Below are 25,828 nucleotides of genomic sequence, written 5' to 3' on the forward strand. Positions count from 1 at the left end.
AAACCTTCCACAGGAGCTGTGTGCCCCAGCCAGCAGCAGGGTCACCTGGAGATTTCTCCATGGTCAGAAACAGGAGATACTCACAAAACCAATGTAAAAAGTGTCAGGTTTGTGCAGGTTTTACCAACTCAGATTCAAGCTTTCCAGCAGAAAAGCGATGGGGAACACCTGGAAAAGCAAAAACCCTATCACAGGCACACACCAGCCCTTACAGCCCTGGTGTCCCACCAGATTTGAACAGATCAAAGTTCTCCCTAAGAATTAAATGCCATCACCTTGCCTGCCCTGCCAGCAGAGAAATATTAGCTGTGTCAGCACGAGAGGCAGAGGGCTTACGGAATGGGAGAGGAATGCAGGCTACAGTGGCTCACATGGTGGGGACAGGGACACGAAACCCAGGGGAGTGAGGGCTGCTCACACTGCCGTTGCCTTTGAAGAGGGGTCAGGCAGGGTATGTTTTATGGCTCTTGGGGTTGAAACCTGGGACTAACACTTTTGTGACCTTAGAGGGACTCCCATTTCAGCAGTGAAGAGAGCTGTTAAGAACGGGTGGGAGCGCAGGGGCCTGAGCAGATGAGGACAAGCCATTCCTGGCAGGCAGCCCAGCACTGCTCTTCAGTGTGTGTAAGTTATACCCATCAAACCAGGAACAAGCACATGGCTCCTCGGGCTGCACTTGCTGATGGGAGACCCACAATATGGCTACTCCCCCAGCTTGACTTTCCCCGGGACAGCACTAGGATGTCCCCTCCTTTTTCCAGCTGAAATGGCTGTACACCTTCTCCCTTGCTACTGTGCTCACTTTAAACAGAGGCACCTAAGCACCTGTGTTCAGCAACTCTGCTTCAGAACACCTTCCACCCCAAACAACACAGAGGAGGGAAACCAGAGGGATGGACACATCCATGTCCAGTCACAGCCTAACCAGGAGCTCCCAGCTACACAGCAACACAAATCCTCCTCCTTGCCACAGGAATAAGCTTGGGAAGTGAAACCTTGGGGGCCTAGGAATAAAATCTGACTTAAGCCTCCTGCACAGCAGTACAGATCATCATAAAGCAGCCACTGGGTCAGGGGTGGTTAATTTAATGAAAAATTAAACAAAAAACTACAAATTACATAAGCAGGATGACTGAGAATATTTGATTCATAAAAACATCTTGAAGGGGCAGAGAACAGAGGGACTGTTGCAGAATCACAGGGACACAGGCCATGTAATGCAGACAGCAAGGACCAGGGATGCTCAGACATACAGATGCACAACCATGCACACAAACGCCTGCTCCTCCACCATGCACAAAGGCAGATTTAGGACTTGCAAGCTGAAGTCCTGTGCAGTCAAAAGCCAGCACAAATGTTTGTGACAGTTCCACAGGCAAAGGCAAAAACTGGGTGCAGAGGAATAAATATAGAAAGAAGTCAGGCAGGCAAAGCAGGTGCTGGCTTGTAAAACCTTGGCCAGAAAGGCTCCCCAGGAGGTTGAATCTGGTAGTTTTGCAACAGCTCCACAGAAAGACAGAAGAGACAGAAAGAAAAAAAGAGAACATGAATGCATATGCATTCTTTAATCGCCATATATAGTATATACAGACATTTGGTATATACACCCCCAAGCTCTCATATGGCACTATAGAGTATATACTATATATGCATTGCCATCTTTGTTTCCATGTGCCTACACTTGTACAGCCTGTGTCTGTGTGTGTGTATGCACGTCTGGTGTGTGCATTTGTCATTACCCCCACGTTGCCTCTCTGTGCGTGCAGACACACATCTCTCCACAGAGCGTGTCTAAAGCCTCAGCACCATAGCCTGGGATGACTTCTGGACACTCACAGCCTCTCACAGCTGAGCCCTTCCCCTCCAAAGCCTCTGGGTGTAACCACCACCAAGGAACCATCAGTTTATCTTGTATTTTCCAGTGATCCCACTCTCCCTCCAAACTTGGAGAGCCATGACCAAGGTGCCACTGTCAGAAAAGCCTGACATCCTTCTTGTCCCTGTGAACTGTGTTTACATACCAGCTCTCACGCTGCACAGCCTTACTGGTGGGATAAACTCAGAGCAGGGCGTTTGGAAACACGCAGCCCTCCACCAGACTCACGACTTCGGGTTTCTTTCCCAGCCCTGAAAAGAGAGAGACTTGAGTAACGCACACTGGATGGGCTTCCCAACACGTTGTCTTCAAAGCCAGCAGTTTAACCCACACAATTTCTGGGAGATGCAGCATTTTCCTTCCCAGCTTTCTCAAGCAGAAGTGTCCATACTCCTGGACTCCTTTCAGCACCTCCAAAAGCAAGACCCACTACCCTGAACTGGGCCAGTGACCAGCAATGACCAGAAATGTCAGCTGCCAGAGGCTGGCCAACAATTCACACCTCCTCAAGTCACTACTCCTTTACTGCTCTTAATGCCATTGAGAAGGGGAAGGGATAAGGAGATGCCAAATGAGGCATAAAATAAGAGTACAGGGTCAACCATCACTCATGTCTGGCCTTGGGCAGAGTGAGGGAGCTAAAAGGCACCATTTAAGGCATTTTGAAGCTCATGGGGTTACCATTACTGTGAGCAGAGCTACACCAGCAGCCCTCCCCCTCAGCACAGCCTTTTCTCTCTGGAGCTCAGTACAATTCCCAGTGGGGACTATCTAACCCTTTCCTGAAGCTGAGAAGCAGACACCACCTTCTCTTGATGTGACCTGGTCAATGTTGTGCTTTCCCCTTCTGCAGATGATGAAGTTAGAGCACAGGGGACAATCAGGCCACGTGGCCACCATTCTGCATGTGGCATGGGACATGCCAGGACACACGTCAGGGTGCATCCTAGAGAGACCAGCAGCATCTGAAGCACACACTCCTTCCTGTCCCCATCAGCCCCTGGCCAGCATCCCGTCCCAGCCACATCCTTGTCACTCTAAAGCCCTATCTCTGCCCATGACAAGCACAAGCTTGTCACTGCAGCTCAGCAGAGGAAGCTTCTGCTATTTGCTGCTGTCACTATGGAAAAGCTCAGTTCAGACTTGTTTGTTATACCTGTGCTGTTCATGATGGCGCATGTGAGCCCAAAAATCTAAAATAAACAAGGAGCAAAATGTGTTGGTGGCCCATGGTCCAAGCCCCTCTTCCCTGTCACACAGTGAGATGGCTTCCTGCCCTTCCAACACCCCTTGTCCCCCATGCAATGTTTGAGGCTACAACAGTCAGGAGAGTGGCAGGGCTTTTGCTTCTCCCAAGCAGAAGCACATATCCATTGTACCAACACCACAAGAGCACACTGAGCTCCATTCTGACCCAGCTCAGTCCCATGGTCCCTGTGCCAGCACCCAGCCCTGATTCACCACAGGGATAGGCAGGTCTGAGAGTCCACAGGACCATCAGAGCTCCCCTAAGGGGTTATGAGGACAAAACCAACTGAAAATTCCAATGGCCTCTCCCTCTCACTGCAGGGATGAAGATAAGTAACTGCAGAGGTTTACTGCTGATGAACTCAGCCAAAGAGCAATTTCTCTCCATCCATCAACGAGGAGACAAGAACAAGCAAATATTATGGCTGTGCATGTTTACTTTTCATTTAAAAATGATGTAAAGTTACATACAATTTAGGTCCTTCCCACAGGCTCCTGGCAAAAAGCCCTTCAGTCTTATCTGCAAAGGCAGAAGACAACAACACTCCCCTCTGATTCCAACACTATTTCAGTTCAACTCACAATAGCCCCACCACAGGAGCTCCAGGTAAGACAATACTTCTTGGGACCCAACCCGTGTTTAAAAAATCTTGGTTCAGGATTGTCTCTCACCAGGTTTAACTCACAAAATTTTTACATCAGTGATAGGATTTGGCCAGTTGAACTGCATCTTCCTGGCTTTGCTTCCCACATCAGCTGTCCCTGTCACCTGTGACTGGGTTCCTGCAGCAAGATGAGCAGGACACCACATACCCTCCTTGAGGCACCCAGCTGAAAACTTGCTGTGAAACCACCTTCTCAGCAGCAAGTGGGGCCCAGCACTCTGTGGATGCCCAGGCAGGCACTTCAGGCACTCCATCCTGGCAGCACATCCACAGGAGAGCAGGACAGGGACAGCCTGACTGGTCACAGTGATACCCCCCCAAGCCAGTCTATCAAATTACTCCATTAAAGGCAAAATGATCAGAAGCAGTTAATTCACTCACTGGCTGACAATAGTGATGCTGTATTACTGACAGTAAGAATCAATGTTTCCCCAAAAAAAAATAAATATGAACACACAAATACAGAAAGCAACTTTTTCTGTTTGCAGATTAAAAACCAGTAGTTTACAATGCCTGAATTTAAGAATCAGTCCTATGTTATGGCTTGAGTTTTCTTAGATTGTTCAGATTTTTCAGGAATGGACAGTGGAAAAATGTCTGCAATAATTCCAAGTTTTAAAGAGCAGAAGTCAGCATTTTCAGACAAACGGGCGTCCCTAACATAACTCCACAGTGGCCACGTAGAAATGGAAGTAACCAGACACCACAGTCCCTATAAATGAAAATCTACCTGTGAAAATGACTTCAGCTAATTACACTTCTCCCAGAACAGCCTGGTTTGAATGGCATCTGTTTTTCTGACTACTCAAAAGCTGCACTCACTTTTAATCTCCTTTACACTTGAAAGTGTTACCAATATTTAGAGTCTATTTATTATATTTTAAAGCAGCATAGCTGTACTTGTTGAAGCCCAAGTGCAAACACCAGTTGAAGTGGGATAAAGCAGCCTCATGCTGGGATCCTTTGTTCCATTCCTTCACAAAGCAGATGGCTCAACCTGACAGCCACAAGGAAAATTGTCATTTTAGCTGTTCCAGTCACCAATTTTTAAACACAGACAAGCTCTCAGCCAGTCACCCATCAGCACGAACTGACATGGGTCCCCCCCCTTTGATTGGCAGGTGCATGAACAGTTCCCCAGATGCCAACCTCATTCAATCTGACCTTTTCACTTTAAATGAAAACCACTTAAAATCCTGCCCTGTTCTGACATATGTCTTTTTATGTCTTTCCCACTCTGTGCCAATATATGTGTTATTTGCTGGCCAAAGTTCCCAAACTCAGAATTCTCACGTTATCTCCTCCACTGCCAGAGCCCTGACCCTCAGGCACTCTGGCCACTGCAAGCACTGAGGAAGCTGTCTGAGATCCCCACATTCTCACACATTGGAAAAATTAGACCCCTTTCATGCAAACCTCAATTTGGAGTCCAACTCTGACTTAAAATTCTGCTTATATGCATTGGTAGCTTTACACCTGAACACAGCCATACATAGACAGGCACTCATCTTTCTACACTGGGACAGTGACACGTGCAGGATCTGGCCCTAACAGTTTTCTGTGTTTGCATCTGTGCTTCTCAGATTTCGTGGATTAAAATTAAACTGCTCAATTCAACAGTACACTGCTGAAGTTATCTAATAAAAGGATCACACGAAACAACAAAAGCTGGGGACGTGTTTCCCCCACTCAGCTGCCAGCACAGCACCTGCTCAGGGAGTCACCAACACAAACAGCCCAGCTGCTGCCTTTTGGGGTGTCAGATCATCTGCTGGTGAAAAGCAGTGACTCTGTGAATGGCTTCAGTCTGCAAGGAAGCACACACCCCTCCTAGACAGCACTCGGGACAGAGCTGCTTCCAATCCCACTACAACCCCATGTGTCAAAATTAGCTATAATGGGGCTTATCGCTTCCGAGCTCCTGGTCCAACTCGCGTCCTGGAGGAAAGCTGATCCTGACCACAGCACACACTGTCAGCTTGGGTGGGGACAATGAGCTCCCATAAGAGAGCAAACTCCCTGGAAGCCCCTATGTGCTGCAAGATGCAGAGCCCGGTGCTAAGAGCACTGCCCCAAGGGAGCCCCAAGGTCCTCCAGCAGTGCACAGCAGGCTTTGGGACCAGGATACATATTTCTGTCTTTGCAGTCCCACTTGATTTTCAGGTTTGCCCTGGTGTTCATTAAACATGACTAAAACAAGAGGGGGGAAAATGAGTTAGGACAACAAGGGGGAAAAGAGAACACTTCAGCACAGAAGGGATGGGATCCAACTTCCACTGAAGGGATGGTATCCAGCTGCCCCAGAGACTGCTGTATTATAGGAAATTAAAAGATCATTTGGAGCAGAACAGATCTAAACAGCAGCTAAGGAAGCTGTGAGACAGCCCTACCTATGGCATCCCACAAGCCAGGAGCCACCCTGAGCTGGAGCCACTGGGCCACGATAGTCAGGAACCAACCCAAAAGCAGGACCAGCCATGCTGCACTGCTGTTATTTTAAATGCCCAAGGACAGCTAGAAAAAAAGGGTGGCTAAGGAACGAGAGGAATCAGCATGTCTGTGCCAGAAAGCCTGCAGGTCCCATGCTGGAGCAGCCTTTCAGCAGCTCCTGTCAGTGCCAGCAGCACTGCCTGTGATTTACATGTCTGTAACCGACACCAGGATTGGATCCTGTATTTTCAAGCACAGACTACTGACCTCACGCTGCTCACACTCCCTCAGCTTACTGGAAGATTTTCAAAACAGCCTCAGTGAGCTTTATTTTCATTTTTTCTTTTTCCCCCACTGTTTGCTGTCTGCATTTCACTAAGCCTGGTCAGAGACACCCGGAGCAAGAGGGGGGCACTTTCACTTTCTCACTCAAATGCACCCCAGCTTCTTGATCCAAGAAGGACAATTGATAATGCAGTATCAGAGTACCACAGATCCTGGGTTTCAAACAATGGATAACATTTTTCAACCCAAAACATGAAAGATGCCACTCCCTCACTCCCCAAGGAATGGCCATCCTCCCCGGGCAGCACCAGGAGAACAGTGCCCTAATACACCTCTTGTGCTTAAAGTGCTCGGTCAAGAAAAACACACTGACAGTGCCCAGGGGCACAGGAAGCAGAGCAGTCTGTGCCCCAAGGCAGGAGCCCAGCCCAGGGTCTCTTGCAGCCTGCTTTTAAGCTGCAATCTCCTAGGGCAGAAGTGGCAGATGTTTGCTGTGCCCAGTCTAAGGGGTTTATTGTAACATTTTATAACAAAGCAAAATGCTCCTTTAACCATTTTGGTTTTAAATGGCCAAAATTTAAAGGCAGAGAACACCTTTTCCTAGGCTTGCTCAGGTGCCACCACAATGAAACCCCTGACAGCATGGCAGGCCCTCTTAGCATGGTCCTTCAAGCCATTTGTAAAAGAAACTTTCAAAACTTGGAGCCTTTATGACCAGACAGTCTTCCTGTTCAAGGCTTACATTTCTGGCCAGATCATTTACAAATAGCAACAAATAGCTGACAGACAACTGGATTCCACACTCCTATGCCCACACGGTCAGATTTGGTATTTTTGAAAATATTATGATCCATGGAGATGTTTTAAAAAGCACAATCAACCAGGATCAGTAAATCCCTCTGGTTTAGAAATGTTTGCCCCTCCAAGCATCAGCCATCTTCTTTCACCTTTATACCTTAATAGCAAAGGTATTTAAGTCCAGGACTGGCCTGCCCCATCTCAGACTTAATACAAATACCTCCAGGTGGGCTGAGCATGTATTAAAAATAAACAGAAAAACAAAACTTTCTCAGTGTTGCTGCTCCCCTTTCCAAACTGCTGCTGGGAGAGGCCAAAGAAGCTCATTCCTTCAAGAAAAAAAGGAAAAAGCTTGGATAGGGCAGAGAGGCCCAGGTGAACATGGACATGTGGCAATTACCCAGCAGCATGTGGAGCAGCCTCACCACTGACTGCACCTCATAAAAACATTTCTGTTTTCAACAAATATTTTTACCGTCACAAGCAGAATAATAGGAAAAAACCCAAGGTTGTTTTTTTTTTCCTTACAAGAAATGAGTTGCAAGATGACATTTCCCTCAGAAAGCTCAATTTTGAGAAAGGACCCATTTATTCCAAATATAGATAAAAATTTCTGGAGCAATTCTGAGAAGCTCTAAAACCTGCTCTTATTGCATCTGAAAAGTACGAGGGCCAGAGATGCCTGTGTATGCATCTGCCTTCTGAACAAGAGAGTACCATTACCTCCACCATAGATGGGGACTGAGACATGCAGAAGATACATTAAAAAGGCTGGTTTAGTCCCTAAATTATCCTGACTTCAGCTGGAAGCCAGACTCCCGACTGAATTTGGCCCTTATGCCAAAGGAATAAAAAAGAAACAAATAGTAGGGGCAGCACTTGAGGCTCTGCTGTACGCTTTTCCTCCATGTGATGGAGAACCTGGGCTGCTCCCAGAGAGTCCCACTCCGAGGCAGAGATGGGGAGGGACAATACAAAGGTGCTGCCCTTTACTTTGCTGTGGGTGACAACGTGCTGTGACCATCACACAGAGCCCTGGACCTTCACTGCAGACAAAACTGCTGCCCCTCTCCTTCCCCAAAGGACATCTGAACATCTCCACCACCAGCCTTGGGGTGTGCAAACCCCAGCCTGACACTAATACCTAGAAAAAAGGAGAATGAGAGGGTCTCCTGCACTCACAGCAGCACGGCAAGGGGAAGGAAAGGCAACCCCAATGCCCCAGCTGAGCAGGACCATGCACATGCTGTCCCACAGCACAGCTGCCAAACACCCATCTATCCAGCACAGCGAGCTGGTGATCTGCCTGCGGAGTGACACGCAGCTCCACACACTTCCCCTGCATGCCAAGGAAGGACTTGCTCCCCCAAAAGGTGACAGAGATGGGGAGAGCACGCGGTTGCCTAGCACCCAGCCCTATACTTGCTCCCATTTTACCAGCTGGGACATGGGCACAAGGAAAGGGAAGCTGGCAGAGCTTGGATGCCCCTTCACCACTCTGTGCAAGAGAACCAGCACCCACAGACTTCCACGAGAATTCTCTGGAACATTCTCCCACCAAAGGGGCTTAATTAATTGTCTGTAAAAGGAGACTGTGATTTATCACAAAACTTTTCAGCAGAGAAAGGGCAAGTATTGCCACTTCTTTATTCTCCTTATAAACAGATGATAAAAAGGATTTAGTCCTTCCATGGCATTGTACCTTGACCTGGAGAAGTAAATACAGTGGACTTTCACTGCCTTTCTTGTATTATTTGCCTAGAGCACCAACAATTACTACAAAATTGCATCCCTGAATCTCTGCGATTTGGTTCACTTTGTCTGCATTCCTGTTTCTCAGTGAAAAGAAAGAAGTTTATGGTTTGCAAAGTGGCAAAGTTAGCAATTACAAATCTCCCAGCAGCCTTACTGGAACTCACCAGTGCTCGCAGGGAGAGATCACACTTCTTCCCATGTACCTGATGGTTTCTCAGCACAAAGTTTTCTTGGCTACTCATTTTCTGTGCTCTTCCAAGAGTTTGCCACGTGATATCCTCCAACCTGCTATACCTGGGCACTGTATTCCAGAAGAGTTCAGATCTACTCATTCGAAACATTCGCTACAGCGTGTGATCACAACATCACACCAAAGGTACAAACCACTCGAGACCAGGAAAGGGCTCTTCAACCTTCTTCTGTCTCGCTGTGTGATTCACAGGAGCACCTAACAGCATAACACAACCATCACACCTGTCTTCACCTACTCCTACCCTACCATACTAAGCTTGTCAGCAGGAATTTTGTCACCAGCATTTGAAGCCAGCATTTGTTACCGAGCCAAGTGTTTTTATTTTTTTACTTGGTGATGGGGAAAAACAGAAGGGAACCACGGAAGCTTTTGGAGGCAAAGATCTCTCCAGGACTTGCCAGACAGTACTTTCAAAGACAGAACTGGCACAGAATCAAGGAAGTCAGCATCCATTGTGCAAGCAAGACCAGCTCCATGACAGCCGTCACCCAGGCTCAAGGAGCATTAGTGACTGCAGTTGGGAAAACAGAAGGCAGAGGAGGAGACAGAAAGACAGACTAATACTGCTCCTCTCACAAGAGGTACAGACATATGCCTGGTCACCACCCAAGATAGAAACACGATAGAATAAAATGAGGGGGGACCTTCATGATCAACTGCAACATCTTAGGCATCAGTGGCCAAGCACAAGTCAGCACATGCCAAGACTGACCACACAGCAGTGTGTGAGATACCACACTTGGCCTTCAGCCTAGAAACAGGAGACACGCGTGGGAGCAGTGTGGGAAGAGCTGGTAAGCAAAGGCCATGTCTTATCAGGGCTGTGAATCTGCACGTTGCACACAAGGGCTCACAGCAGCCTTGCAAAAGCCATTTGCCCATAGCCACCATATTTAGTTCCAACCCCCAGGAACACAGCTGACCTGATCACCAGGTCTTTATCAGCATTCACAGAGACCACAGAAGGTCAAGAGGGCCATCACCCAGGAACAGAGGACAAGCACAGTGAGCTCAAAGGGAACTTGACAGGCCAAAAATGACTGCAGTCACAGAGGACTGGGGAGAACTCTCTCATGTCACCCTCTTTTTCTGAGGCGTTCAGAGGCAACAAAGCCTCTGACCTTTGATTAAACCACGCTACTCTCACAAGAGGGGGTGGCTTAGGGGCTCAGGAGCTCAATAAGAAACTATTTATCTCAAGGTCATGGGTTCATACCCTCTTCAAGTTCTTTTTTCTTAGTCAATTAAAACAGGAGACTTGATCTGCATTAAAAAACCCGTTGCTAAGGGCACAGCCAGATACTGCCTCATCAAACAGGCAGATTAGGAAAATAACAGCCCCTTTGCTGCTCCCTGCACATGCCACAGTAGAGCACAGCAATTTTGGGAATGCTCCCTGGGCGAAGTGAACACAACTCACTTTTGTACCCAGGGTGTGAAAGCAAAAGGGGGCATTGCAGATGAGTGGGCACAGCTGCCATCACCAGCCTCTACAGCAGGTCAAACACATCCATTTCCAGAGCATTATGAACGGAGCTGATCCTGTCCCAGCCTCTGAACCTAGTCCTGAGAGATTCCTGCCCACCCTGGTACCATTCCTTTGAGAGGATGGATGTTCAGCCACTGGCTGCTGCCCAGACAGCCATTCCTCCTACCCCAGCTGGAGCTCAGAGGCCCAAACCCCACCCTGAGGTAACGGTGAGGATAAACAGAAGGCCGGAGATGTGCTTCTGCACACAGAGCAAACAGCAGTCCCAGAGCTCGAGGCCCTGCTTCCAGGGAGCCCAGCCACTCTGGACTGGACATCTTTCAGCCCTCAACCCAGCAGCGCCATCAGCCAGCCCCTCCAATTCACACAGGAGGAGCACAAACACTTGCATGGACGCTCAGAACCAGCCGAAAAAGGAAAAGACCCTCTGACCCCCTCCTGCTGCAGGTACAGTCCTGTCAAGGCAAAAACTTGACAGAAGCAGAGACTGGGCAAACAGAAAGGAATAGGGGCATCTTCCATTCAACACATGAATCAAAGTTAATGTATATCTGAAACCAATTACTGATAGAAACTAAACTATCTAGGAAGTGGGGTTCCTGGTAGCGAGCACACACACACATTCAAAACCTTTATCTTCTTCCTGCTGGTTTTTAGCCTGTAAGAAGCCAAGACACTCTGGCACACAGGGTACACGCACTCACTTCTATCGCCTTTAATGGCTTCCGACCAAGAAAACACATCCTCGATCCCAAATGTAATTATTAACTTCATAACATTTTTAACAACCCTGTGCTTCTTCTATATTTATCCTTTGGTCCAACAGCAGACAAAGGATTCAAGCACAAATTCCCTGTGCACCAGGATGGAGCTGCTGGCCCTGATGGGGCCCTCCCATGTGTCAGGGCCAGTGCAAAGTAACACGGCAGAGAAGCAAGGGGTTTGGAAACAAATAGGAAGTCAGCATAGTTTTGCTCTGTTCACCAAAGATGGTAATTATTTTGGAAAAGACTACATAGCCTTTTGGCTTTTAATTAGCAGCAAACCAAGTCCACTCGGCTCCTATGAGCAAGAAACTATTAGGGGTTATGGATCCCCAACCAAGGTAAACAAATCTGTACAGTCCTTCACTCCCAGAATAACTTATGATTGTCAAGCACAGTTACCAGGGGAATGAATAGCTTCTCCTGCAAGCTCCTCACTCAATTAAACTAATGCAGACAAAAAGGCTGGGCAGCAGCCACTGGCAGCACGGGGCAGAGTCAGATGTACACACTTGGTGCAGCAAGTGACTGCAGAAGGTTCAGAGCAAGGAGAGACAGGACAAGCAGCCCACAGCCCCTGTCATCATGGAGGACACCCAAGACTTGTCCTTGAGGTGCTGAATAGCAAAATCTGGTGAGGTCTGTGCCCTGAGGAGACTCCAGGAAGTTTTACCTACATGCAGGTATTCAGAGCCATCATTTATATTTCATGGAGACTGATGAAGAACTGAGTGGGGAAACACGTAAGGAAAGTACTTGATTTATTAGTAACCCAGAACTACCCTACTGCTGTCCCAAGCACTTCACTTAGCAGCCTTATAATTACAACACTGCCTAAAAAAATCAGGACAGCCACCCAGCCAGAGCAGAAATAGAGGCCAGGAAAAATGAATATGATCCTCACTCCTTCTTAAAGACTTCTTGAATCACAAACTGGATAGTCCAGAGACAACTCCAGAGTAAATCACCACTTTCTTGTTCTCAGAGGTGTTAAAGCTTGCAACTAAATGTTGACAGCTGGGGAAAGAGAGGAACTCAAGTAAAGGATACAGTCCAGCCAGGACTTCACACACAACCCCTATCAGCACATGGACAAAGGCAGGCAGCAAACAAAACCCACAGCTCCTCTCCTTTCAACTAGACTTTAATAAAGTGGGAGTGTAAAAACATATTGCTAAATCCCATTCTCCCTCACAAACTACAGGAAGTTGTGTCTTTGATGTCAATGGGAGCCCAGCACAGCCCTCACACACTGTGGCAGAGCAGCCCCAGGCAATGGCAGCAGGTGCCCTGCTGAGCTGAGCCCACACAGCCACCAACACACACGGCTCCAATGGGATCTTCTAGCAGGTGTTACTGGAATCCTGGGCATCTCTCTAGCAAAGTGCAATGATATTTAACTTCCTTATGGGCTCTGGAGGCTGCCAAACATCTGTTGGGATTAGCTGGTTCATGTTTGAGAAGTGCACACAAACGCTAGCGTAAGGAAGGGGCTGGCCTATTTATGGATGGGAATGCTGGACCAAAACCCAAACCCACGCACTGTATTTGCACATACAGCTGTATCTCCCCTGACACATTTCACTGTTTTAGGATGGAGGCATGAAGTGTCCCCTTATAGCTTACAGCCTACTTCTGGTCGCTGATAACTTCAGTGAGTCATACTGCTCCCCTCCTCCACTTTACCCCATCCAAATGCACAACTGACTTTTGCTAACAGGCTGGGCCAGTGCAGCTTTACCAGGAGCCCCCACATGGGGGTTGCCCTTTGCAGGGGAAAACCACCTTCCCCCAAGCTCCATCCCACGCTCTGGAGTGCTGCAGATCACACTCACGACCCACAGACCTCCAGCAGGCTCCCAAACACCCAGCTGCAGCTGATCAGCCACCCAAATTCCTCGTGGCAAGGGACTTTACAAGTTTCAGGTTTCTCTTGGGTGTCCCTCCCTCACACAGAGGCCTCCTGTGAGTAAGAGCTGAGGAATGAGACTGCGAGTATGCACAGCTCAGAAACTGCAGCAATAAACAGCCACGAGGGAGATGAACTCCTCAGGAAGGACAGGAAGAGCCCAAGTGGGGTCCAGATTGAACCGGGCACATTTGTTATAGGGACATAAGTGGCAATGGCTGGCAGAGGCAGAGCCACAGCAGCTGTATGTTCCCACAACCCAGAATTGCTCTGCACCAAGTTGCAAATCCTACATGTACATCTCTGCTCTGTCAGAAGCTACTGCTTCCCTTTCCTCCACACATTTCAATACTTATCAGGTCTTTATCTTCGTCATGTTCTGCTAACAAGCAATTTTTACATCTTTTTCATCTTTGCTCATAATCAGTTACTATGTCTGCAAGTCAATCATTCTGCTCTTCTCTCAGCATTCTTCATCTCCTAGGGCAGGACCTCGTCAGACCCAGACGTCACCTCATGGGTGCAGCTTGTGCTCCGTGCTTGGGTTCACAGGAATTAGATGCACGCTGTTTGCCAGACTCACAACCCTCCTTCAGGTAGCAAAACAAGTGCCAGGGCCAGCCCAAGATGCTACTGGTCAAATTTGGAGATATGGACAGCACAAGAAAATTTTGGCTATGGGATATGGAAAGAAAAAACAAAGGACAAAAGGAACCCAGGAGTATACCAATACCATACCCAGAATTACTCATGCCTTTCATTAGATAGATAGATCTTGTCTTTCTGGAGATCAAAAGCATCTGGAATCACTTTCATTCTACATCAGGCAGAATTTGCACAACTAAAACACAGAAAATATATTCCCATTCTAGCAGGTGTCTCTGCCAAGGGAGTTGAACCTAAATGAGATGAGCCAGTGACTTTCTGATAACACAGCTACCTTTGCACAACCAGCTCCACCCGTGAAAGTGGGCACACCCTTAATCAGGCATGAATCAAATCACCTGAGACACAAGAAATTTATCAAGAGATCTTGCAAAAACCCATCAGGTTGCTTGTGCCTCACTACACTTCAAGGGACAAGGAACAGCCAACACAGGCAGACAGCTGCCCTGAAGCCAACAAAGCTGGAGCAGATCCCTTTCACTTGGACTTCTGGCGCTTGACAGCATAATCCAAGACCTAACACACCACCTCAGGTGTGCAAATGAATACAGACTGGAGGCTTGGGCCATGGCATCCAGGGAAGCAGGGTGGTGTGGATCTGAGTACAAGAGCTCAGAGAGTGGCCTGATCCCAGACAGGATGGGGACAAGCAGCACAGATGATCACTGTAACACACTGGAGCAATCCTCTCTATCCTATCCCAGGGCAGAGCACTGAAAAGCAATACACCCAGCAGTGCAAAGGTGAGGTCATATCAAGCCACCTGCCCTGCATCCTCAGAGAAATTTGATACCCAGCTGTAGGAACAGTGCCCACAACACACTGCCTGTAGGCTGTATGTGCAATGAGGGCATGGAGTAACTAACTTCATCCAGAATGACTTATAAATGAACACACCCTGCAGGGATCCTTGTGCGTAGTAAGGCAATGAGCTCTGCTCTTACAGCTCCTTCTCTCAGGCTATGATGTAGCCCTTAAATTTCTCAACTAACTTCCCCAGCTTCCACACACCCCAAGTTCACAGTTCTCCCACACAACAGAGCAAAACACGTCGTGCCAAGCCATGGAAGGAGACACACAGGCACTCTGTGAGCTGCCATCCTTTCACCCAGACACTTCAAGGACCTGGGTGGGTGGAGTGCTTTAGAAAGACATGCTCATTTATATTGTTTTAAGTCCACCTGCTGCTCTGGCCATGTTCCCAAACCTCGGATGCAGAGGGAGACATTCAAAAGGCACTACATGCCAAGAACCCCACACTCATTCCCGCAGCAATGCAGTGGTCCAAGGCATCATTGCTAACTTCCAAAATATGCTTCTGCCCCACAGTCCTCTACTTAATGCCACTGCTAAAAGTCTGCAAATGTCTGCACCACTCACAGTAGGATCTCCCACTCTGTGTAAGGCTGACTCTCCACTGCAGTGAGGTTCTGGTCACTCTGCATGCCACAGTAGGAAAGAAGCCTGACATCTTCCCAGTAACTTTAACCCTACTGCACTTTGTTTGTTCCCCATCTGTCTGCCTTGGGAACAGGTCAGGATTTGGGTACAGGACAGTGCTAAAACACTCGCTTATCTTCAGACACACAAGTAACTGCAGAGTTCAGCTGGATTACTCATACACTTGAATTTCAAACTTACTATGCAGAAGGTTCACCAAGACCTCCTTAAATGGTAAAGATGCAATGTCATTTTTTCCCAGCTCGGCTCTGCATCCCAAGGAAGTTGAAAAAGAAATGGATTCTCTGAAAAAGCACCAAAGTGAAACTGTTCTAAGGAAGGCATAATTCTCATTCTCAAAAAAAATAGCCTGCAGGATCAGAAGTGATGAATAAGCTTTAAAAGAAGCTTCAACTGAAGCTTTAAAAGAAGCTTCAACCCTGAAAAATGTCAGTCACACTTTACATGGTAAAACAAATCACTGAGGAAGCATCGAGCAGATGATGTGAAGTCCTCGTTACTTCTACTCCTTGAAAGATGTTTTTATACATAAATACCCCTTGGACCTTAACCATCTCTGCAGCTCATTTCTGGACCTCTTCACCACCACATTTCAGTTCCAACAGTTATTAAGCTGCTCTAGCCTCCAAATGCCAGAAGCAAAGACCAGCTTCCACACTAAGCTAGGTATTTTAATACTCATGTAAAGTAAGTACAGGCTTTGCCCCCACTCAAAGATAATGATGATAATGCATAAGAGGCAGGTACAGCAGGAAATATGGGAGAAGATAAGCATAAGTGCAAGGAACAGTTCAGAGTAATCTCCGGAGTTGAGCAGAAAGGATGTTAACTTCAGTCTGTAATTACAAACAACTCTCCCCAACCATTTCTTTGCTTTATTATCAGTTATGGCTGCACACTTAAAAGAACAGCCTTGGTCTAACTTCTTTTTACTCCATGATTTCAGTGTCAAGGTTGATGTGAGAAAGCTAGTTTCATGCCTCTCCAAGCCTCAATGTCACACCAGTAAAATGGCAAGAATAATTTTCCTTCACATTGGGAAGACACTAAAAAAATAGTTCCTCCAACTTCCAAAGTGCTCCAATGAAAGAGCAAAGAGTGCTCCAGAGAAGCACAAAAGAAAATTAATAACTCTGCATTCTGTCTCAAATTTGAACAGTACATGGTAAACAAGGCTTGGAGCCACACACTGCACAAAGAGAAAAGCAACTGAATAGATGCTCATTAAGTATCACCTTCCACTCTGGGCACAAAGAGTAGGTGCTCTGGCAATTGAGTGGCTATTTCATAAAACCTGATTGCAAGGGAGGCTGAAATTAAGGTTTTAACAACCTTCATTCTGGCATTTCATAGCTTTGGAGCACTTAGACTTTGCAACTTTAACACCATTCTTCTAACAAAGTTCACAGCATGCAAACAACTACAGATCTGCCACGTGGCTGCCACAATCCCTATCCATTTTTTTCTGGGGATATCCAGATTATAGGCTTGTCTTGGCCACACTAATACCTTGAGGTATCTCTCAAGGTTTGCCCAAACCCATGATAAGCAAATCAAGTCTCTATCTCAAACAACAAGGTGTGTCAAATCCAAGCCAGCTGATGTCCATCAGCAAAGAGCTTGAACAGGGACTTCACTGACACCCAGGCTGGTGAGGCAGTGATGATGCAGCAGCTGGAGCTACAACCACTTATCAGCTGCTAATTCAATCACTCTCCCAACCCAGCCGCTGCTGCCTGCACTATCTGGGAGACTCCTTGCTTTCATTCATGCCTCACTAAGTGGAGTAATTCAAATCTGTTAAGGTGAGGTAATAAACTGCTGAAACAGAGATCTCCTTAGGGTACGTGCACACAGCACGTTGAAAATGCACATGCACATTACTGACACAGAAACCAGCCCAGCTGGGGTGCAACCACCACAGCCACTGCAGCAGGACCACCCACAAGTCACCTGTAACAACACCCCAACAATCTCCATCCAAAAGGCAAACCTAACCAACCTGAATTCCATGCAGCAGCCACACCACTGAAAAAGCCCTACAGGAGATACTTAAACATAACAGAGCCAAGTTTAGGGGAAGGTTTTAAGCTGGACCATTTGTAACCCACCACACAGTGCAACGCTACCCACCCCATGGGGCTCCACAGATCCTTTTTCAAGGCCTGTGGGACAGCCTGTCAATCCAGTCTCCTCCATCCCACCTGCCTTTGCCCAGCTGTCTGGGCTGGTCTCACAACTGAGCAGCTGGGTCCTGGCTCCTCGGCAGTATTCCAGCTCACAGCCCTGACACAGGCTCTCCATGTGAGAAGAGATCAGGAGCAGAGGGAGAATAGAAGATGACTCCAGCTCCCCACAATGAGATCAAATGGCCAAAGAAAAAAATAAAAAAAGGAGAGGGTAGTTACAAATTGATGCATAAACAAGACCTGACTGTGCAATTCAGAGCTAACAGGGCAGTTTACTAAATGTTAATTAAATCCTTAGTGCCTGTTACTCCAGTCATGGAGATCAACTTATTTTTAAATTAAATAAGCAGTAAATGCTTAGATGAACTTCTATTAAATTTCACCCAATGAATGAAGTATGTGTGGCTTTTAATAGACATTAAACAAGATAGTTATGGCAAGTTAACTGATACTTTATTACCTAAAGATAATGGCCATATTAAATCTCAACTAACTATTCCACTGGCAGCACAATCATCCAAGATTTGGCGGAAGTTTTCCTGCTTTGAAGCATCACTGAGCAGCAGGAGCAAGGGGAGGAAGGCAGCCAGGAGCTGAATGGCACCTACTTAGAGGATGCTCATGCGCATAAACTCTCTAAGGCACAAGGATCCCTCCCAGCCAGATCTGCAAATCCCAAAAAGGGCTGATGGACCCAGCAACAAAGCTGGCATAAGCCAGAGACCCTCATGCATCCCTCCCCGCCCCCAAACCAACCTAAGTAATTTATGGGTTTGCTGAGGAATCACAGTGTTCCAAGGCTCCCTTATGCCATCAAGGGCAACAGAAAACATCCTAACAGCCTGCAACACTCAAAAGCTTATAACATTGTCTAAGAAAAGGTTATCAGCAGCCCACAACTCCACCGATGTTTGTTTTCCTTCCCTGAGCATATTGTGATAGTTTGGGAGTTCTTCTGACTCACACGTGTGTGTCACTGTCACCCACAGATCCCAACAACAGATACTGACAGTCTGAAATGACAGAGACTTGCTGACAGTGACTTAAAAAAAGATCATTTTCATGCCAGCTCTTGCAGTTGCTCAGAACCTGATCGAAACCAGCTCTTGGAGATCAAAACAGAATCTCCACTGAGTTGTCTCTACCGATAACCTTAATTGCAATGATTAAGTGTGGGTAACAGGTTTTAGTTTTTCTCATGTTTGGACTGGAAAACATTGCCAGCCCTACATGGCCTGCCATGCCCAGGAGCAGCACGAATTAAAAGAACCAACCCTGTTAAACTCTGCTTCTCAGGCAGGCATAAGCTCTGAAAAGCTTTCATGTTTTGTGGGGTTTTTTTCTGGTCTGTGGTTTTCGGTTTGATTTGTTGTTTTCTTTTCTCTGTTTGTTTCTATTTTGCAAAACAAAGAGCTTCCTAAATCAGAAAGAGGAAAACACTAAGTTCTTCAAACTTTACTGATTCTCTCCTCCAATGCACACATGGACACCAAACACAAGACCTTCCCTCCAATCCCTCCTCTGGAACCCTTGTTGGTAAAGTTATTTCAAGTATTTTCCTATGTATAACCCACACTCTTTAAAGGCATTGTTCCTTGTGAATCTGTGCATCAGATAGCCCACATCCTTTCATAATTTATGGTTTCCATCTCCTTTGCTCCTTCCTCCTCTGCTCTGGCTGCAATTGCAGTAATCTCTCTAGCTTTTCACAGAATTACACTGATACAAGAACAAGAGCAAAGGGAGATGAAGCTACTGGGGTGAAAGACTGGCTGTGGAAGACCTTGTCTTGCAGACAGGAGCATCACTGTCACACTCACATGTGCACCCAGCAAACACAGATGCTGAATCACAGACTTCTGTTGGGTCACATGGACTTTGTATCCATCTTACTTTCCTGAAGGTTTCTCTCTATCAAAAACAAAGTACCTAAAAAGCACACACATAGCTAAAGAATCAAAGAATATCCTGATTTGGAAGGGACCTACTCTTGGCCAGTGTATATTCCTTCACCATCCTGATGCCATCTTTAAAAACTCTCCATGCATTCACAGGGACTCAGCTCCACCTTAGCAGGGCTGCCACAGAGCACACCAGAGCCTGGACAATCAGCTAAAGCTGAAACCCTGCATCTGGGGCCAGCCAGAGCAGAGTGTGCAAGTGTTTCTCAAAGCCATGTCAGGGAGAGAAGAGCTCAGTAGGAGAAAGGCAGAGCTGTGTGGGTCAGGCTTTCAGGAGCTTGAGGAGCGACAAAATGCCATTGAGAATGTATTGTTCACACAATCACGATGGGCAGAGCAATAGAGAAACCACTGCGGGCACCCTGAGGGTATTTGTTTCCACAGACACACGGAAACTCTGTTCTTGGAACAATTTGTCATCCACCCAAGCTACTGCTTTTCTCTGTCTGCGTCTATCTAGTGTCAGCCAGAGATGCTTCATGGAAACCTACATGAAACTGTTTCTTCTTTCCAATTAGATGTTTATGATACAACGGGCACCACCAGGGGCTGGTACAACTCTCAATGTACCTGACGCTCATACAACTATCCCATCTTCTTTACAGACCTGGATAAACTCCTGTTCCCAGCAACACTCTGCATGATAAATGCCACCATTAGTTACACTGAAAAGCACAACTTTCTTCATTTTGAATCCACCACTTTCACCTTAGTTTTCATTTTTACAGAAGAACAGACATCCCTTTTCCACAGCACTCACTGTTCCTCTGACACCTTTCTAACCTGTGTCATTTTAATAGGCATGATCCCATACTGCATGTAAAACTCTCTCAAGTTTTCCAGCTCCCAGCCATTCTTACTATCCCTCTCCAAAACTGCATACATGAAGTTTGACTGATAAGAGTATTACTTAAGTTTTATAGTACGGCAGGTGGACACAAGCAGTGATTTTAACAAACAAGGCAACAGCCAGGCTCCAAAAGAGAATGGTGTCTCCACTCTGAGCATGAACCCCCACATCACAATTCTTACTAGGAGTTATAATTAAAAATACATACTGATGATAATGTATGTAAAAGCACTCCAGCTCCCCTGAGACTGAAACCAACATTATTAGGTACCTTGCAAAACTCACTAGTCCAGCTCTGGAGCTTCACCCCTGAACATCCTAGAGAAACAAGTGCTTTAGCAAGGGATACACACCTGAATCTGCCATTACACTGCTTGAAAGCTTGAACTACACTGCACCAGTTCCTCATTGTGCCCATTACCTCACTAACGCAGCACAGCTGAAGGTGTTTCTCAGGGGAATCCAACTTGGAAATACAATGTGATCTGCAAATTTCCAGGAGACAAGGCAGGTAAACTAATCACAATTCCCAAGATCCAAATATCACTTCTGACCTGCCAGTGCAGAGCCAGGATTTTGCCCGTTGTTCCTGGTTCCACAACAGCACATCACAGACAACATCATTCAATACTTTTATCCCCTAAAGCTGGGTGACTCTCCACCAAACACACTAAGAGAAAGGATTCACAGAGCTAGACCCCACATTGAGATGGGCATACTCACCAGCATCCTGGCCTGACATCCAGGCTGATCTCCAAACATGTTCCAAGGGTAAAAATCTCATCTCTTTGCAACAGGAATTGGAGTTTCTATCCCAGCTCAATACCAGCACCTCTGTTCTACTAGTACCAACCACACCAGGCAATCAAGGCTGGCAAGACAGAGACAGCTGTACAGCAAGAAAAGCAGTAATTCTCACTGACCCAGGCACCAAGGAGACTGAACATCAGCAATTCAGAGCAGCTTGGAGCTGCACCTAAAGAAACTCTAATGAGACAGTTCTAGCTTCATTTTCCTGGACATGTCTTTCCTTTCCACCCTGGAGCTTACCCAGACAGCATACAAGGGCTGCACGCCACCAACCAGGACTGCTGGCAACAGGGGACACACACAGCCAAGGTGGCCATGGCCACACAACACGCAGGGTGGGAGTGACTTCTGGGAAGCAGGTCTCCTACCCACTGCACAGCATCTCTCTACAGGATCATTACTGATGGCAACTTACTGCTGCTGCTCCACTGGACCCAGGTGTCCCTGATCTGGCAGTTTTTCCCAGCCCACACAAGCTGAGCCAGGTGGAAAAGGAAAACCTGAATAAAACAATTAAAGGAAAACCATCTATGGAACAATGGCAACAGGCCTGAGGGGCCCATTATCAGCACCTGCATCATAACAAAGTTAAAGACAGGATTTGACAGGGAGGGTAGGAGCTTGCCGACAGGTAGCTCTGTGGCCACCACCCACACCATGAGCTGCTGATAGCCCATCCTGCAGGGAAAAACCTCCAACAAAGGCTAAACAATTGAAATAGGGGAAAAACAGAGCTAATAAATCTAGGAGCAATAGGCTGTAAGGTCATGGGGTGGGCAGGGTGAGACAGACCAAGCCAACAGACAGAGAGTAATTTTCAACACTAAATCTTTATCCACAGACACACATATTTCCCAAGGGAAATCACAGAGTATTATTTAGCCTTGTGTGGGCCAGTCCTGCTTCAGCAATGGTGGGGATAATTAGAAAGTCCCCCACATCCCTAAACTGTGCTGCTGCCCAGCAGGCTGAGCTACACACAGAACAGCAGCCAACATTTTTCAGCAAGAACACAGCCACATTATTAACATAGAGATGAAATGCTGTGTCCTCTTCTCCAGCTTTGCATGTTCCCATACTTTCCTAAGATCCCATTTCTCTAATTACTTGGTGAGCCAGCACCTGCTGTATCACCCAGCTCCCAGGCACTCCCCACTCTCTCAGCTCTTGCTCCAGAAATCACTCCTGGAATGTACAAGCAAAAACTCTACAGGTAAGCAAGTTCATGGAAGCAAAGAAATCCTGGAATGTGTCCAAAAACACCTGTGGCTTCTACATGAGACCTTCCTTTTTTGCATGGGTCAAAACCCTTTTGTGCAGAGGGACCAAGGTGCTGCAGATGTGCAGGGAGACACATCAGCAGGTTTTGTGGCTCCTGCAAACTCCTTAAAATTTCGTGTACCAATTGCCTAGCAAAACAGAAAAAAAACAGATAGGAAACTAACTCAAGAACAACACAACTAGGCTAAAAAGTCAATTCCTACAGGTGTAGGAAAAAAGAAACAAACAAAAAAATAATCAAAACAAAGACGGAGAAGCCAACTCTCGTTAGTTTCACCGGCAGGACCAAGCTGCACCTCGAGGTACAGGAGGCAGAGCAATTAGGCAGGAGTTGCTTCATCAACGCCTCTCCGGGAGCACCGCCGGCTTCCCAGCACAGCCCCGGGGCGCGGGGAGTGCTCCTGAGCAATGGCAGGAGTAAGGTTTGCCTGTTCAAAAGAGGAGACCAAGAAAGGGGGAGGGCAAAAAAAAACCTTATGGTTAAAAAAAAAAAAAAAAGGCCGTGGGTGACGTCAGGGTGTGGGAAACTTTTCCGTCCTTACCTGGTGGGGAAGGCAGGGCCTCCCCCGGCATATAAAAAGCTGCCGGAGCTTTACTCAACTGATTATTTACTACGAGCCGCGGCCGGGGGTCGGCGGGCGGCGGGGCGGGGCTGCGGCAGCCCCCGCCCGGGCCAGGTGCACCTGCGGCACCGGCCCGCCCGCTCGGGGGCCCGGCCCGGCTCACCCCGCCCGCCGGCACCGGCCGGGAGCCGAGCACCGGGGCCGCCCGAGCAGCGGGGAAGCTCCCCCTGCCCCGGGCCCGGCGCTGCCCCCGCCCCGCGGCCGAGCCCGCACCGCACCGGGCCGGCCCCTCCGGCTGCCGCATCGCCCCGGGCGGAGGGAGGAGCCAGGGCGGCCCCCCCGGGCGGCCGGCAGCGCTCCCCGCCCCGGCCGGGGGCTCCAGCTGTGGCACAGCTGCCTCGGCGGGCGGACGGGGGTGGGGGGAGGAAGGGGGCAAGTTATTATCTGCAACAATACCTCGGGGGAGGAGGCAGCGGAGGCGAGCGCGGCGGCGGCGGCGGGAGGAGGTGGCGAGGGGCGGGCCGGGGGCGGCACCGGGACCGCCCCCCGGGGCCGCCCCGCACCGCCCGCCCCCGGCCCCGCCGCCGGCCCCTTCCTTCCGCCCAGCGGCCCCTTCCGCGCCCCTGCCCCGCGGCGTGCCCCGGGCGGCCCCTCCCGCGCTCCCGCCTCGGGTACCCCCGCGCCGCTCCCGCCGCGTCCCCCGCGCAGCCCCTCCCGCGCTCCGCCCCGCACATCCCTCCCTCCCTGCCTGCCTCCGGTCCGTCAGCCTCCCCGCATTCCCCCGGCCGCGCCGCTCCCGCCTCCCGCATCCCTCCGTCCGCGCCCCCCCCCCGGCCCTTACCTCCCCTGGGGCGCAGGGAGGGGCGGCCGGCGGCCCCGGGCTCGGCGGGACGGCCCCGAAACGAAAAGCGAAAGCGGCGGCCGCTGCCTCCCGCTCGGCCGGGCTGCCGCGCTCTGCCCGCGGCTGACGTCAAGGGCCCAAATTCCTGCCTTTCCCTGCAGGCAGATTTGTCCATGTAAGGGCTGGGGCCGGGGCCGGGGCCGGGACGGCCGCACGGCCGGAGGGGGCTGCGCTGCGCCGCGGCTGGGGGGGGACGGGCGGCAGCGGCTCCCGGTACCTGGGCGGAGGGGAACGGGGCTGGAGGCGGCCCCGACCCTGTGAGCATCACCTTGCTGCTCTGCATCCCGGAGCCAGGAGAGCCCTAGGCCCAGAAATGCACCCTGTGCCTTGCAGGATCTAACTTTTCACAGGGAAGTTTTGTCCAGGGCTCCTTTTGATTCTTTGGGTGCTTCTCCAACCAACTTTTAATCTGTTGTTCCCCAGCTGGGGCAAAGAACAAGGTGAGGAGAGGTGGAAAAGGTGCAGGGAGTTCCAAAGGAGCTGCCTGTTCACAGATTCAAAACATGACTTGTCGAGAATGCTAAGGACAGGGGGAAGGGAAACTATTTTCTGATTGCTTTCTGTTTGATTGTTGTTTGGCTATTTCTAAGGACTGCAATTAAAATAAATTGGGATGTTGAGTGTGATTGTTTTTATAATGGAATGTTACCCTTTAAGTAGCTGTTCGGTATCTTCATCTGCCCTGAAGAGAACGGAAAGGCAGAAGGGTTACATTGTGTTCAGGCTGTGGAGGGGAGCCTTGCCAAACCTTGCTCATTTGGAAAGAGATTTCTGGGTGAGTTTGTAGGCACTTCAAATGTATTTCATTTTTAAAATAAAGGGCTCTGGTGTGTGCTTTCAAGAAGATGTTTACATCTTATCCCATTACCAGCTTTAATGTCCACAGTCAGTGCCTGACAGCCCCAGGAGGGCAAGATTGCTCATTTGGACACAAAATAAAGGACAGTCAGTGCCTAAAATGCTTAAGCTGTAGCAGAGAATTGTGATTCAGCCTCTCTCCGCCTTCCCTGGCTGCCAAAACCAGTGTACTTCCCAATCACAGACCCCAAGATATTTCACCCCACCCTGGCAGACCCCCTCAGAAGGGAAAGCATGGCATTTCCCAAATTTAGTCCTCAGTGCAAGCCCCCCTCTAGGGTTGATTTGGTGTGTCATGCTGGCCCTGTGTACCAAGGGTGCTAAATTCCCCGCAGGAACAGAGGCCTGCCAGGGCCAGATTGGCTCCTTAGAAGCACTGCAGCTAAATCTGCTTGAGCAGTCATGGCTGCAGGTGTTTTCTAAGCATGAGGACTGTGACTAGAAACAGCCCAGCCTTGTCCTAGCCGCCTACCTGGTGTTTAAACCCTGCTGAGATCCTAAACCAAAGTCGAACGGCGTGTGAGTCACCAGGGCCCCGTGCCGTAGGTGTTACCTAGAGAGCCAACAGTGCTCTGTGAACGTGGCCTCTTGTGAAAGGCATGGGCATGGCTGATTCCCAGATGGAAGAGACTGCAGCACCAGCTCAAGCTGAGCAGCCAAAGCCTTTGCCTGAGGCCCTGTAAACCCAGGTTCAGTTCCCTGCTGCAGAACCTACAGTTCACCTGTCTCCTGCCAGCTGAGTGTTGGGCTGCGAGGTTGTGCTCCTGCATTGTGCCTCAAGGACCAGTCACAATGGGATTTTCTTCCACCAGGAGC

The 25,828-nt window shown here is 48.6% G+C and overlaps 1 protein-coding gene across 23 annotated transcripts in view; it reads right to left on the reverse strand.

Moving 5' to 3' along the window:
• Positions 1-25,489, reverse strand: part of LOC119704331 (LIM domain containing preferred translocation partner in lipoma) — a 330,317-nt gene extending 304,828 nt beyond the window's left edge. For 5 of the 23 annotated variants that reach the window (XM_038145379.1, XM_038145368.1, XM_038145378.1 and 2 more), the window contains exons 1-3: positions 23,710-23,765; positions 2,022-2,127; positions 1,454-1,503 (exon numbers count right to left, since the gene is read on the reverse strand). The gene's annotated coding sequence lies outside the window, so the exon portion shown is untranslated. The other 18 variants (XM_038145385.1, XM_038145380.1, XM_038145384.1 and 15 more) reach the window with 15 other exon arrangements.
• Between the last annotated feature and the right edge of the window lie 339 nt (positions 25,490-25,828).

This window comes from Motacilla alba, chromosome 9 (genome assembly GCF_015832195.1).
Source record: "Motacilla alba alba isolate MOTALB_02 chromosome 9, Motacilla_alba_V1.0_pri, whole genome shotgun sequence".
Classification (NCBI taxonomy): Eukaryota; Metazoa; Chordata; class Aves; order Passeriformes; family Motacillidae; genus Motacilla; species Motacilla alba.